This window comes from Sturnus vulgaris, chromosome W (genome assembly GCF_052056855.1).
Source record: "Sturnus vulgaris isolate bStuVul1 chromosome W, bStuVul1.hap1, whole genome shotgun sequence".
Lineage (NCBI taxonomy): Eukaryota > Metazoa > Chordata > Aves > Passeriformes > Sturnidae > Sturnus > Sturnus vulgaris.
In genome coordinates, this window is record NC_142282.1 from 10,242,571 (window position 1) to 10,257,830 (window position 15,260).

Sequence of the window (15,260 nt, forward strand, 5' to 3'; positions counted from 1 at the left end):
CTTGGATGGGATGTGATCCCTGGGATGGGATCCCTGGGATGGGATGGGATGGGATCGATGGGATGGGATGGGTTGGGATGGGTTGGGATGGGATAGGATCGCTGGGATTGGATCCCTGGGATGAGATGGGAACCCTGTGATGGGATCCCTGGGATGGGATGGGATGGGATGGGATGGGATGGGATGGGATGGAATGGAATGGGATGGGATTGGATGGCATGGGTTGGGATGGGATTCGATGGGATGGGATCCCTGGGATGGGATCGGATGGGATGGGATGGGATCCCTGGGATGGAATCCCTGGGATAGGATGGGATCCCTGGGTTGGGATCGAATCCCTGGGATGTTATCCCTGGGATGGGATTGGATCCCTGGGATGGGATGGGATGGGATGGGATGGGATGGGATGGGATGGGATCCCTGGAATGGGATGGGATCCCTGGAATAGGATGGGATGGGATTCCTGGGATGGGAATGGATGGGATGGGATGGGATTGGATGGGATGGGATCCCTGTGATGGGTTGGGAACACTGGGATGGGATGTTATGGGATCCCTGGGATGAGATGGGATGGGATTGGATCCCTGGGATGGGATGAGATGGGATCCCAGGGATGGGATCCCTGGATTGTGATAGCTCGTATGAGATGGGATCCCTGGGATGGGATGGGATCGCTGGGATGGGATCCCTGGGATGGGATGGGATGGAATGGGATGGGATGGGATGGGATGGGATGGGATGGGATGGGATGGGATGGGATGGGATGGGTTGGGATGGGATGGGATGGGATGGGTTGGGATGGGATGGGATCTCAGGGATGGGATGGGATGGGATGGGATGGTGCGGGACGGGATGGGATGGGATGGGATCCCTCAGATGGAATGGGACCCCAAGAATGGGATCCCTGGGATGGGATCCCAGGGATGGGATGGGATGGGATGGGATGGGATGGGATGGGATGGGATGGAATGGAATGGGATGGGATGGGATTGGATGGCATGGGATGGTATCCTTGGATGGGATGGAATGGGATCCCTGAGATGGGATGCGATCCCTGGGATGGGATCCCTGGGCTGGGATGGGATCCCTGGAATGGGATGGGATCCCTGGAATGGGATGGGATGGGATTCCTGGGATGGGAATGGATGGGATGGGATGGGATCCCTGGGATGGGATGGGATGGGATCCCTGGGATGGGATGGGATGGGATGGGATGGGATGGGATGGGATGGGATCCCTTGGATGGGATCGGATGGGATGCCTGGGATGGGATGGGATGGGATCCGTGGGATGGGATGTGATCCCTGGGATGGGATGGGTTGAGATGGGATGGGATGGGATCCCTGGGATTGGATGGGATCCCTGGGATGAGATGGGATGGGATCCCTGGGTTGGGATGGGTTCCATGGGATGGGATCCCTGGGATGGGATGGGATCCCTGTGATGGGAAGGGATGGTATCCCTGCGATGGGATCGGTTGGGATGGGATTCCTGGGATGGGATGGAATACCTGGCATGAGATAGCAGGGATGATATGGGATGGGATGGGATGGGATGGGATGGGATGGGATGGGATCCCTGGGATGGGATACCTGGGATGGGATGGGATGGGATTGGATGGGATGGGATGGGATGGGATCCCTGGGATGGGATGGGATGCGATGGGATGGGATGGGATCCCTGGGATGGGATGGGATTCCTGGGATGGTATCCCTGGGATGGGATGGGATGGGATCCCTGGGTTGGGATGGGTTCCATGGGATGGGATCCCTGGGATGGGATGGGATGGGATGGGATGGGATAGGATCCCTGGGATTGAATCCCTGGGATGGGATAGGATCCCTGGGATGTTATGGGATCCGCGGGATGTGATGGGATGGGATTCCTGGGATGGGAATGGGTGGGGTGGGATGGGATTGGATGGGATGGGATGGGATCCCTGGGATGGGATGGGATCCCTGGGATGGGATGGGATCCCTGGGTTGGGATCGAATCCCTGGGATGGCATCCCTGGGATGGGATGGAATCTCTGGGATGGGATACCTGGGGTGGGATGGGTTGGAATGGGATGGGATCCCTGGGATCGGATGGGATCCCTGGGATGGGATGGAATGGGATCCCTGGGTTGGGATGGGTTCCATGGGATGGGATCCCTGGGATGGGATGGGATGGGATGGGATGGGATAGGATCTCTGGGATTGAATCCCTGGGATGGGATGGGATCCCTGGGATGTTATGGGATCCGCGGGATGTGATGGGATGGGATTCCTGGGATGGGAATGGGTGGGGTGGGATGGGATGGGATGGGATGGGATCCCTGGGATGGGATGGGATCCCTGGGATGGGATGGGATCCCTGGGATGGGATGTGTTCACTGGGATGGGTTGGGATCCCTGGAATGGGATGGGATGGGATTCCTGGGATGGGATGGGATGGGATCCCTGGGATAGTATGGGATTCCTGCGTTGGGATCGAATCCCTGGGATGGCATCCGTGAGATGGGATGAGATCTCTAACATGGGATCCCTGGGATGGGATGTGATCCCTGGGATGAGAAGGGATGGGATGGAATGGGATGGGATCCCTGGGATGGGATGGGATGGGATCCCTGGGATGTTATCCCTGGGATGGGATTGGATCCCTGGGATGGGATGGGATGGGATGGGATGGGATGGGATGGGATGGAATGGGATGGGATGGGATGGCATGGGATGGGATCCCTGTGATGGGATGGGATCCCTGTGATGGGATGGGATGGGATCCCTGGGATGGGATTTGTTGGGATGGGATCCCTGGGATGGGATGGAATACCTGGGATGAGTTCGCTGGGATGGGATGGGATGGGATGGGATCCCTGCGCTGGGATGGGATCGGATGGTATCCCTGGGATGGGATACATGGGATGGGATCGGATGTGATTGCTTGGGATGGGATTGGATGGGATGGGATGGGCTAGAATGGGTTGGGATGGGATGGGATCAATGGGATGGGAGCGGAGGGTATGGGATGGGATGGGTTGGGATCCCTGGGATGGGATCCCTTGGATGGGATGTGATCCCTGGGATGGGATCCCTGGGATGGGATGGGATCGATGGGATGGGATGGGTTGGGATGGGTTGGGATGGGATAGGATCGCTGGGATTGGATCCCTGGGATGAGATGGGAACCCTGTGATGGGATCCCTGGGATGGGATGGGATGGGATGGGATGGGATGGGATGGGATGGGATGGAATGGAATGGGATGGGATTGGATGGCATGGGTTGGGATGGGATTCGATGGGATGGGATCCCTGGGATGGGATCGGATGGGATGGGATGGGATCCCTGGGATGGAATCCCTGGGATAGGATGGGATCCCTGGGTTGGGATCGAATCCCTGGGATGTTATCCCTGGGATGGGATTGGATCCCTGGGATGGGATGGGATGGGATGGGATGGGATCCCTGGAATGGGATGGGATCCCTGGAATAGGATGGGATGGGATTCCTGGGATGGGAATGGATGGGATGGGATGGGATTGGATGGGATGGGATCCCTGTGATGGGTTGGGAACACTGGGATGGGATGTTATGGGATCCCTGGGATGAGATGGGATGGGATTGGATCCCTGGGATGGGATGAGATGGGATCCCAGGGATGGGATCCCTGGATTGTGATAGCTCGTATGAGATGGGATGCCTGGGATGGGATGGGATCGCTGGGATGGGATCCCTGGGATGGGATGGGATGGAATGGGATGGGATGGGATGGGATGGGATGGGATGGGATGGGATGGGATGGGTTGGGATGGGATGGGATGGGTTGGGTTGGGATGGGATGGGATCTCAGGGATGGGATGGGATGGGATGGGATGGTGCGGGACGGGATGGGATGGGATGGGATCCCTCAGATGGAATGGGACCCCAAGAATGGGATCCCTGGGATGGGATCCCAGGGATGGGATGGGATGGGATGGGATGGGATGGGATGGGATGGGATGGGATGGGATGGAATGGAATGGGATGGGATGGGATTGGATGGCATGGGATGGTATCCTTGGATGGGATGGAATGGGATCCCTGAGATGGGATGCGATCCCTGGGATGGGATCCCTGGGCTGGGATGGGATCCCTGGAATGGGATGGGATCCCTGGAATGGGATGGGATGGGATTCCTGGGATGGGAATGGATGGGATGGGATGGGATCCCTGGGATGGGATGGGATGGGATCCCTGGGATGGGATGGGATGGGATGGGATGGGATGGGATGGGATCCCTTGGATGGGATCGGATGGGATGCCTGGGATGGGATGGGATGGGATCCGTGGGATGGGATGTGATCCCTGGGATGGGATGGGTTGAGATGGGATGGGATGGGATCCCTGGGATTGGATGGGATCCCTGGGATGAGATGGGATGGGATCCCTGGGTTGGGATGGGTTCCATGGGATGGGATCCCTGGGATGGGATGGGATGGGATGGGATGGGATGGGATGGGATGGGATGGGATGGGATGGGATGGGATGGGATGGGATGGGATCCCTGCGATGGGATGGGATGGTATGGCATGGGATCCCTGGGATGGGATGGGATGGGATGCCTGGGATGGGATGAGATGGGATCCGTGGGATGGGATGGGGTGAGATGGGATGGGGTGGGATGGGATCCTTGGATGGGATGGAATGGGATCCCTGAGATGGGATGCGATCGCTGGGATGGGATCCCTGGGCTGGGATGGGATCCCTGGAATGGGATGGGATCCCTGGAATGGGATGGGATGGGATTCCTGGGATGGGAATGGATGGGATGGGATGGGATTGGATGGGATGGGATCACTGGGATAGGATGGGATCCCTGGGTTGGGATCGAATCCCTGGGATGGCATCCCTGGGATGGGATGGAATCTCTGGGATGGGATACCTGGGGTGGGATGGGTTGGAATGGGATGGGATCCCTGGGATCGGATGGGATCCCTGGGATGGGATGGGATGGGATCCCTGGGTTGGGATGGGTTCCATGGGATGGGATCCCTGGGTTGGGATGGGTTCCATCGGATGGGATCCCTGGGATGGGATGGGATGGGATGGGATGGGATGGGATGGGATAGGATCTCTGGGATTGAATCCCTGAGATGGGATGGGATCCCTGGGATGTTATGGGATCCGCGGGATGTGATGGGATGGGATTCCTGGGATGGGAATGGGTGGGGTGGGATGGGATGGGATGGGATGGGATGGGATGGGATCCCTGGGATGGGATGGGATCCCTGTGATGGGAAGGGATGGTATCCCTGCGATGGGATCGGTTGGGATGGGATTCCTGGGATGGGATGGAATACCTGGCATGAGATAGCAGGGATGATATGGGATGGGATGGGATGGGATGGGATGGGATGGGATCCCTGGGATGGGATACCTGGGATGGGATGGGATGGGATTGGATGGGATGGGATGGGATGGGATCCCTGGGATGGGATGGGATGCGATGGGATGGGATGGGATCCCTGGGATGGGATGGGATTCCTGGGATGGTATCCCTGGGATGGGTTAGGATGGGATTGGATGGGATGGGATGGGATCCCTGGGATGGGATGGGATCCCTGGGATGGGATGTGTTCACTGGGATGGGTTGGGATCCCTGGAATGGGATGGGATGGGATTCCTGGGATGGGATGGGATGGGATCCCTGGGATAGTATGGGATTCCTGCGTTGGGATCGAATCCCTGGGATGGCATCCGTGAGATGGGATGAGATCTCTAACATGGGATCCCTGGAATGGAATGTGATCCCTGGGATGAGAAGGGATGGGATGGAATGGGATGGGATCCCTGGGATGGGATGGGATGGGTTGAGATGGGATGTTATCCCTGGGATGGGATTGGATCCCTGGGATGGGATGGGATGGGATGGGATGGGATGGGATGGGATGGCATGGGATGGGATCCCTGGAATGGGATGGGATGGGATTCCTGGGATGGGAATGGATGGGATGGGATGGGATTGGATGGGATGGGATCCCTGTGATGGGATGGGATCCCTGTGATGGGATGGGATGGGATCCCTGGGATGGGATTTGTTGGGATGGGATCCCTGGGATGGGATGGAATACCTGGGATGAGTTCGCTGGGATGGGATGGGATGGGATGGGATCCCTGCGCTGGGATGGGATCGGATGGTATCCCTGGGATGGGAGACATGGGATGGGATCGGATGTGATTGCATGGGATGGGATTGGATGGGATGGGATGGGCTAGAATGGGTTGGGATGGGATGGGATCAATGGGATGGGAGCGGAGGGTATGGGATGGGATGGGTTGGGATCCCTGGGATGGGATCCCTTGGATGGGATGTGATCCCTGGGATGGGATCCTTGGGATGGGATGGGATGGGATCGATGGGATGGGATGGGTTGGGATGGGTTGGGATGGGATAGGATCGCTGGGATTGGATCCCTGGGATGAGATGGGAACCCTGTGATGGGATCCCTGGGATGGGATGGGATGGGATGGGATGGGATGGGATGGGATGGGATGGGATGGGATGGGATGGGATGGAATGGAATGGGATGGGATGGGATTGGATGGCATGGGTTGGGATGGGATTCGATGGGATGGGATCCCTGGGATGGGATCGGATGGGATGGGATGGGATCCCTGGGATGGAATCCCTGGGATAGGATGGGATCCCTGGGTTGGGATCGAATCCCTGGGATGTTATCCCTGGGATGGGATTGGATCCCTGGGATGGGATGGGATGGGATGGGATGGGATCCCTGGAATGGGATGGGATCCCTGGAATAGGATGGGATGGGATTCCTGGGATGGGAATGGATGGGATGGGATGGGATTGGATGGGATGGGATCCCTGTGATGGGTTGGGAACACTGGGATGGGATGTTATGGGATCCCTGGGATGAGATGGGATGGGATTGGATCCCTGGGATGGGATGAGATGGGATCCCAGGGATGGGATCCCTGGATTGTGATAGCTCGTATGAGATGGGATCCCTGGGATGGGATGGGATCGCTGGGATGGGATCCCTGGGATGGGATGGGATGGAATGGGATGGGATGGGATGGGATGGGATGGGATGGGATGGGTTGGGATGGGATGGGATGGGATGGGATGGGATGGGTTGGGATGGGATGGGATGGGATCTCAGGGATGGGATGGGATGGGATGGGATGGTGCGGGACGGGATGGGATGGGATCCCTCAGATGGAATGGGACCCCAAGAATGGGATCCCTGGGATGGGATCCCAGGGATGGGATGGGATGGGATTGGATGGGTTGGGATACCTGGGATGGGCTGGGATGGCATGGGATGGGATGGGATGGTATCCTTGGATGGGATGGAATGGGATCCCTGAGATGGGATGCGATCCCTGGGATGGGATCCCTGGGCTGGGATGGGATCCCTGGAATGGGATGGGATCGCTGGAATGGGATGGGATGGGATTCCTGGGATGGGAATGGATGGGATGGGATGGGATCCCTGGGATGGGATGGGATGGGATCCCTGGGATGGGATGGGATGGGATGGGATGGGATGGGATGGGATCCCTTGGATGGGATCGGATGGGATGCCTGGGATGGGATGGGATGGGATCCGTGGGATGGGATGTGATCCCCGGGATGGGATGGGTTGAGATGGGATGGGATGGGATCCCTGGGATTGGATGGGATCCCTGGGATGAGATGGGATGGGAACCCTGGCTTGGGATGGGTTCCATGGGATGGGATCCCTGGGATGGGATGGGATGGGATGGGATGGGATGTGATGGGATGGGATGGGATGGGATGGGATGGGATGGGATGGGATGGGATGGGATGGGATCCCTGCGATGGGATGGGATGGTATGGGATGGGATCCCTGGGATGGGATCGGATGGGATGCCTGGGATGGGATGAGATGGGATCCGTGGGATGGGATGTGATCCCTGGGATGGGATGGGGTGAGATGGGATGGGGTGGGATGGGATCCTTGGATGGGATGGAATGGGATCCCTGAGATGGGATGCGATCGCTGGGATGGGATCCCTGGGCTGGGATGGGATCCCTGGAATGGGATGGGATCCCTGGAATGGGATGGGATGGGATTCCTGGGATGGGAATGGATGGGATGGGATGGGATTGGATGGGATGGGATCACTGGGATAGGATGGGATCCCTGGGTTGGGATCGAATCCCTGGGATGGCATCCCTGGGATGGGATGGAATCTCTGGGATGGGATACCTGGGGTGGGATGGGTTGGAATGGGATGGGATCCCTGGGATCGGATGGGATCCCTGGGATGGGATGGGATGGGATCCCTGGGTTGGGATGGGTTCCATGGGATGGGATCCCTGGGATGGGATGGGATGGGATGGGATGGGATAGGATCCCTGGGATTGAATCCCTGGGATGGGATAGGATCCCTGGGATGTTATGGGATCCGCGGGATGTGATGGGATGGGATTCCTGGGATGGGAATGGGTGGGGTGGGATGGGATGGGATGGGATGGGATGGGATCCCTGGGATGGGATGGGATCCCTGTGATGGGAAGGGATGGTATCCCTGCGATGGGATCGGTTGGGATGGGATTCCTGGGATGGGATGGAATACCTGGCATGAGATAGCAGGGATGATATGGGATGGGATGGGATGGGATGGGATGGGATGGGATGGGATGGGATGGGATGGGATGGGATCCCTGGGATGGGATACCTGGGATGGGATGGGATGGGATTGGATGGGATGGGATGGGATCCCTGGGATGGGATGGGATGCGATGGGATGGGATGGGATCCCTGGGATGGGATGGGATTCCTGGGATGGTATCCCTGGGATGGGTTAGGATGGGATTGGATGGGATGGGATGGGATCCCTGGGATGGGATGGGATCCCTGGGATGGGATGTGTTCACTGGGATGGGTTGGGATCCCTGGAATGGGATGGGATGGGATTCCTGGGATGGGATGGGATGGGATCCCTGGGATAGTATGGGATTCCTGCGTTGGGATCGAATCCCTGGGATGGCATCCGTGAGATGGGATGAGATCTCTAACATGGGATCCCTGGAATGGAATGTGATCCCTGGGATGAGAAGGGATGGGATGGAATGGGATGGGATCCCTGGGATGGGATGGGATGGGATCCCTGGGATGTTATCCCTGGGATGGGATTGGATCCCTGGAATGGGATGGGATGGGATGGGATGGGATGGGATGGGATGGGATGGGATGGAATGCGATGGGATGGGATGGCATGGGATGGGATCCCTGGAATGGGATGGGATGGGATTCCTGGGATGGGAATGGATGGGATGGGATGGGATTGGATGGGATGGGATCCCTGTGATGGGATGGGATCCCTGTGATGGGATGGGATGGGATCCCTGGGAAGGGATTTGTTGGGATGGGATCCCTGGGATGGGATGGAATACCTGGGATGAGTTCGCTGGGATGGGATGGGATGGGATGGGATCCCTGCGCTGGGATGGGATCGGATGGTATCCCTGGGATGGGATACATGGGATGGGATCGGATGTGATTGCATGGGATGGGATTGGATGGGATGAGATGGGCTAGAATAGGTTGGGATGGGATGGGATCAATGGGATGGGAGCGGAGGGTATGGGATGGGATGGGTTGGGATCCCTGGGATGGGATCCCTTGGATGGGATGTGATCCCTGGGATGGGATCCCTGGGATGGGATGGGATGGGATCGATGGGATGGGATGGGTTGGGATGGGTTGGGATGGGATAGGATCGCTGGGATTGGATCCCTGGGATGAGATGGGAACCCTGTGATGGGATCCCTGGGATGGGATGGGATGGGATGGGATGGGATGGGATGGGATGGGATGGGATGGGATGGAATGGGATGGGATGGGATGGGATTGGATGGCATGGGTTGGGATGGGATTCGATGGGATGGGATCCCTGGGATGGGATCGGATGGGATGGGATGGGATCCCTGGGATGGAATCCCTGGGATAGGATGGGATCCCTGGGTTGGGATCGAATCCCTGGGATGTTATCCCTGGGATGGGATTGGATCCCTGGGATGGGATGGGATGGGATGGGATCCCTGGAATGGGATGGGATCCCTGGAATAGGATGGGATGGGATTCCTGGGATGGGAATGGATGGGATGGGATGGGATTGGATGGGATGGGATCCCTGTGATGGGTTGGGAACACTGGGATGGGATGTTATGGGATCCCTGGGATGAGATGGGATGGGATTGGATCCCTGGGATGGGATGAGATGGGATCCCAGGGATGGGATCCCTGGATTGTGATAGCTCGTATGAGATGGGATCCCTGGGATGGGATGGGATCGCTGGGATGGGATCCCTGGGATGGGATGGGATGGAATGGGATGGGATGGGATGGGATGGGATGGGATGGGATGGGATGGGATGGGTTGGGATGGGATGGGATGGGATGGGATGGGTTGGGATGGGATGGGATGGGATCTCAGGGATGGGATGGGATGGGATGGTGCGGGACGGGATGGGATGGGATGGGATCCCTCAGATGGAATGGGACCCCAAGAATGGGATCCCTGGGATGGGATCCCAGGGATGGGATGGGATGGGATTGGATGGGTTGGGATACCTGGGATGGGCTGGGATGGCATGGGATGGGATGGGATGGTATCCTTGGATGGGATGGAATGGGATCCCTGAGATGGGATGCGATCCCTGGGATGGGATCCCTGGGCTGGGATGGGATCCCTGGAATGGGATGGGATCCCTGGAATGGGATGGGATGGGATTCCTGGGATGGGAATGGATGGGATGGGATGGGATCCCTGGGATGGGATGGGATGGGATCCCTGGGATGGGATGGGATGGGATGGGATGGGATGGGATCCCTTGGATGGGATCGGATGGGATGCCTGGGATGGGATGGGATGGGATGGGATGGGATGGGATCCCTGGGATGGGATGGGATGGGATCCCTGGGATGGGATGGGATGGGATGGGATGGGATCCCTTGGATGGGATCGGATGGGATGCCTGGGATGGGATGGGATGGGATCCGTGGGATGGGATGTGATCCCCGGGATGGGATGGGTTGAGATGGGATGGGATGGGATCCCTGGGATTGGATGGGATCCCTGGGATGAGATGGGATGGGATCCCTGGGTTGGGATGGGTTCCATGGGATGGGATCCCTGGGATGGGATGGGATGGGATGGGATGGGATGGGATGGGATGGGATGGGATGGGATGGGATGGGATGGGATGGGATGGGATGGGATGTGATGGGATGGGATGGGATGGGATGGGATGGGATGGGATGGGATGGGATCCCTGCGATGGGATGGGATGGTATGGGATGGGATCCCTGGGATGGGATCGGATGGGATGCCTGGGATGGGATGAGATGGGATCCGTGGGATGGGATGTGATCCCTGGGATGGGATGGGGTGAGATGGGATGGGGTGGGATGGGATCCTTGGATGGGATGGAATGGGATCCCTGAGATGGGATGCGATCGCTGGGATGGGATCCCTGGGCTGGGATGGGATCCCTGGAATGGGATGGGATCCCTGGAATGGGATGGGATGGGATTCCTGGGATGGGAATGGATGGGATGGGATGGGATTGGATGGGATGGGATCACTGGGATAGGATGGGATCCCTGGGTTGGGATCGAATCCCTGGGATGGCATCCCTGGGATGGGATGGAATCTCTGGGATGGGATACCTGGGGTGGGATGGGTTGGAATGGGATGGGATCCCTGGGATCGGATGGGATCCCTGGGATGGGATGGGATGGGATCCTTGGGTTGGGATGGGTTCCATGGGATGGGATCCCTGGGATGGGATGGGATGGGATGGGATGGGATGGGATGGGATGGAATAGGATCTCTGGGATTGAATCCCTGGGATGGGATGGGATCCCTGGGATGTTATGGGATCCGCGGGATGTGATGGGATGGGATTCCTGGGATGGGAATGGGTGGGGTGGGATGGGATGGGATGGGATGGGATGGGATCCCTGGGATGGGATGGGATCCCTGTGATGGGAAGGGATGGTATCCCTGCGATGGGATCGGTTGGGATGGGATTCCTGGGATGGGATGGAATACCTGGCATGAGATAGCAGGGATGATATGGGATGGGATGGGATGGGATGGGATGGGATGGGATCCCTGGGATGGGATACCTGGGATGGGATGGGATGGGATTGGATGGGATGGGATGGGATGGGATCCCTGGGATGGGATGGGATGCGATGGGATGGGATGGGATCCCTGGGATGGGATGGGATTCCTGGGATGGTATCCCTGGGATGGGTTAGGATGGGATTGGATGGGATGGGATGGGATCCCTGGGACGGGATGGGATCCCTGGGATGGGATGTGTTCACTGGGATGGGTTGGGATCCCTGGAATGGGATGGGATGGGATTCCTGGGATGGGATGGGATCCCTGGGATAGTATGGGATTCCTGCGTTGGGATCGAATCCCTGGGAAGGCATCCGTGAGATGGGATGAGATCTCTAACATGGGATCCCTGGAATGGAATGTGATCCCTGGGATGAGAAGGGATGGGATGGAATGGGATGGGATCCCTGGGATGGGATGGGATGGGTTGAGATGGGATGTTATCCCTGGGATGGGATTGGATCCCTGGGATGGGATGGGATGGGATGGGATGGGATGGGATGGGATGGGATGGGATGGGATGGGATGGGATGGAATGGGATGGGATGGGATGGCATGGGATGGGATCCCTGGAATGGGATGGGATGGGATTCCTGGGATGGGAATGGATGGGATGGGATGGGATTGGATGGGATGGGATCCCTGTGATGGGATGGGATCCCTGTGATGGGATGGGATGGGATCCCTGGGATGGGATTTGTTGGGATGGGATCCCTGGGATGGGATGGAATACCTGGGATGAGTTCGCTGGGATGGGATGGGATGGGATGGGATCCCTGCGCTGGGATGGGATCGGATGGTATCCCTGGGATGGGAGACATGGGATGGGATCGGATGTGATTGCATGGGATGGGATTGGATGGGATGGGATGGGCTAGAATGGGTTGGGATGGGATGGGATCAATGGGATGGGAGCGGAGGGTATGGGATGGGATGGGTTGGGATCCCTGGGATGGGATCCCTTGGATGGGATGTGATCCCTGGGATGGGATCCCTGGGATGGGATGGGATGGGATCGATGGGATGGGATGGTTTGGGATGGGTTGGGATGGGATAGGATCGCTGGGATTGGATCCCTGGGATGAGATGGGAACCCTGTGATGGGATCCCTGGGATGGGATGGGATGGGATGGGATGGGATGGGATGGGATGGGATGGGATGGGATGGGATGGAATGGGATGGGATGGGATGGGATTGGATGGCATGGGTTGGGATGGGATTCGATGGGATGGGATCCCTGGGATGGGATCGGATGGTATGGGATGGGATCCCTGGGATGGAATCCCTGGGATAGGATGGGATCCCTGGGTTGGGATCGAATCCCTGGGATGTTATCCCTGGGATGGGATTGGATCCCTGGGATGGGATGGGATGGGATGGGATGGGATGGGATCCCTGGAATGGGATGGGATCCCTGGAATAGGATGGGATGGGATTCCTGGGATGGGAATGGATGGGATGGGATGGGATTGGATGGGATGGGATCCCTGTGATGGGTTGGGAACACTGGGATGGGATGTTATGGGATCCCTGGGATGAGATGGGATGGGATTGGATCCCTGGGATGGGATGAGATGGGATCCCAGGGATGGGATCCCTGGATTGTGATAGCTCGTATGAGATGGGATCCCTGGGATGGGATGGGATCGCTGGGATGGGATCCCTGGGATGGGATGGGATGGAATGGGATGGGATGGGATGGGATGGGTTGGGATGGGATGGGATGGGATGGGATGGGATGGGTTGGGATGGGATGGGATGGGATCTCAGGGATGGGATGGGATGGGATCCCTCAGATGGAATGGGACCCCAAGAATGGGATCCCTGGGATGGGATCCCAGGGATGGGATGGGATGGGATTGGATGGGTTGGGATACCTGGGATGGGCTGGGATGGCATGGGATGGGATGGGATGGTATCCTTGGATGGGATGGAATGGGATCCCTGAGATGGGATGCGATCCCTGGGATGGGATCCCTGGGCTGGGATGGGATCCCTGGAATGGGATGGGATCCCTGGAATGGGATGGGATGGGATTCCTGGGATGGGAATGGATGGGATGGGATGGGATCCCTGGGATGGGATGGGATGGGATCCCTGGGATGGGATGGGATGGGATGGGATGGGATGGGATCCCTTGGATGGGATCGGATGGGATGCCTGGGATGGGATGGGATGGGATCCGTGGGATGGGATGTGATCCCCGGGATGGGATGGGTTGAGATGGGATGGGATGGGATCCCTGGGATTGGATGGGATCCCTGGGATGAGATGGGATGGGATCCCTGGCTTGGGATGGGTTCCATGGGATGGGATCCCTGGGATGGGATGGGATGGGATGGGATGGGATGGGATGGGATGGGATGTGATGGGATGGGATGGGATGGGATGGGATGGGATGGGATGGGATGGGATGGGATGGGATGGGATGGGATGGGATGGGATGGGATGGGATCCCTGCGATGGGATGGGATGGTATGGGATGGGATCCCTGGGATGGGATCGGATGGGATGCCTGGGATGGGATGAGATGGGATCCGTGGGATGGGATGTGATCCCTGGGATGGGATGGGGTGAGATGGGATGGGGTGGGATGGGATCCTTGGATGGGATGGAATGGGATCCCTGAGATGGGATGCGATCGCTGGGATGGGATCCCTGGGCTGGGATGGGATCCCTGGAATGGGATGGGATCCCTGGAATGGGATGGGATGGGATTCCTGGGATGGGAATGGATGGGATGGGATGGGATTGGATGGGATGGGATCACTGGGATAGGATGGGATCCCTGGGTTGGGATCGAATCCCTGGGATGGCATCCCTGGGATGGGATGGAATCTCTGGGATGGGATACCTGGGGTGGGATGGGTTGGAATGGGATGGGATCCCTGGGATCGGATGGGATCCCTGGGATGGGATGGGATGGGATCCCTGGGTTGGGATGGGTTCCATGGGATGGGATCCCTGGGATGGGATGGGATGGGATGGGATGGGATGGGATAGGATCCCTGGGATTGAATCCCTGGGATGGGATGGGATGGGATGGGTTGGGATGGGATGGGATGGGATCTCAGGGATGGGATGGGATGGGATGGTGCGGGACGGGATGGGA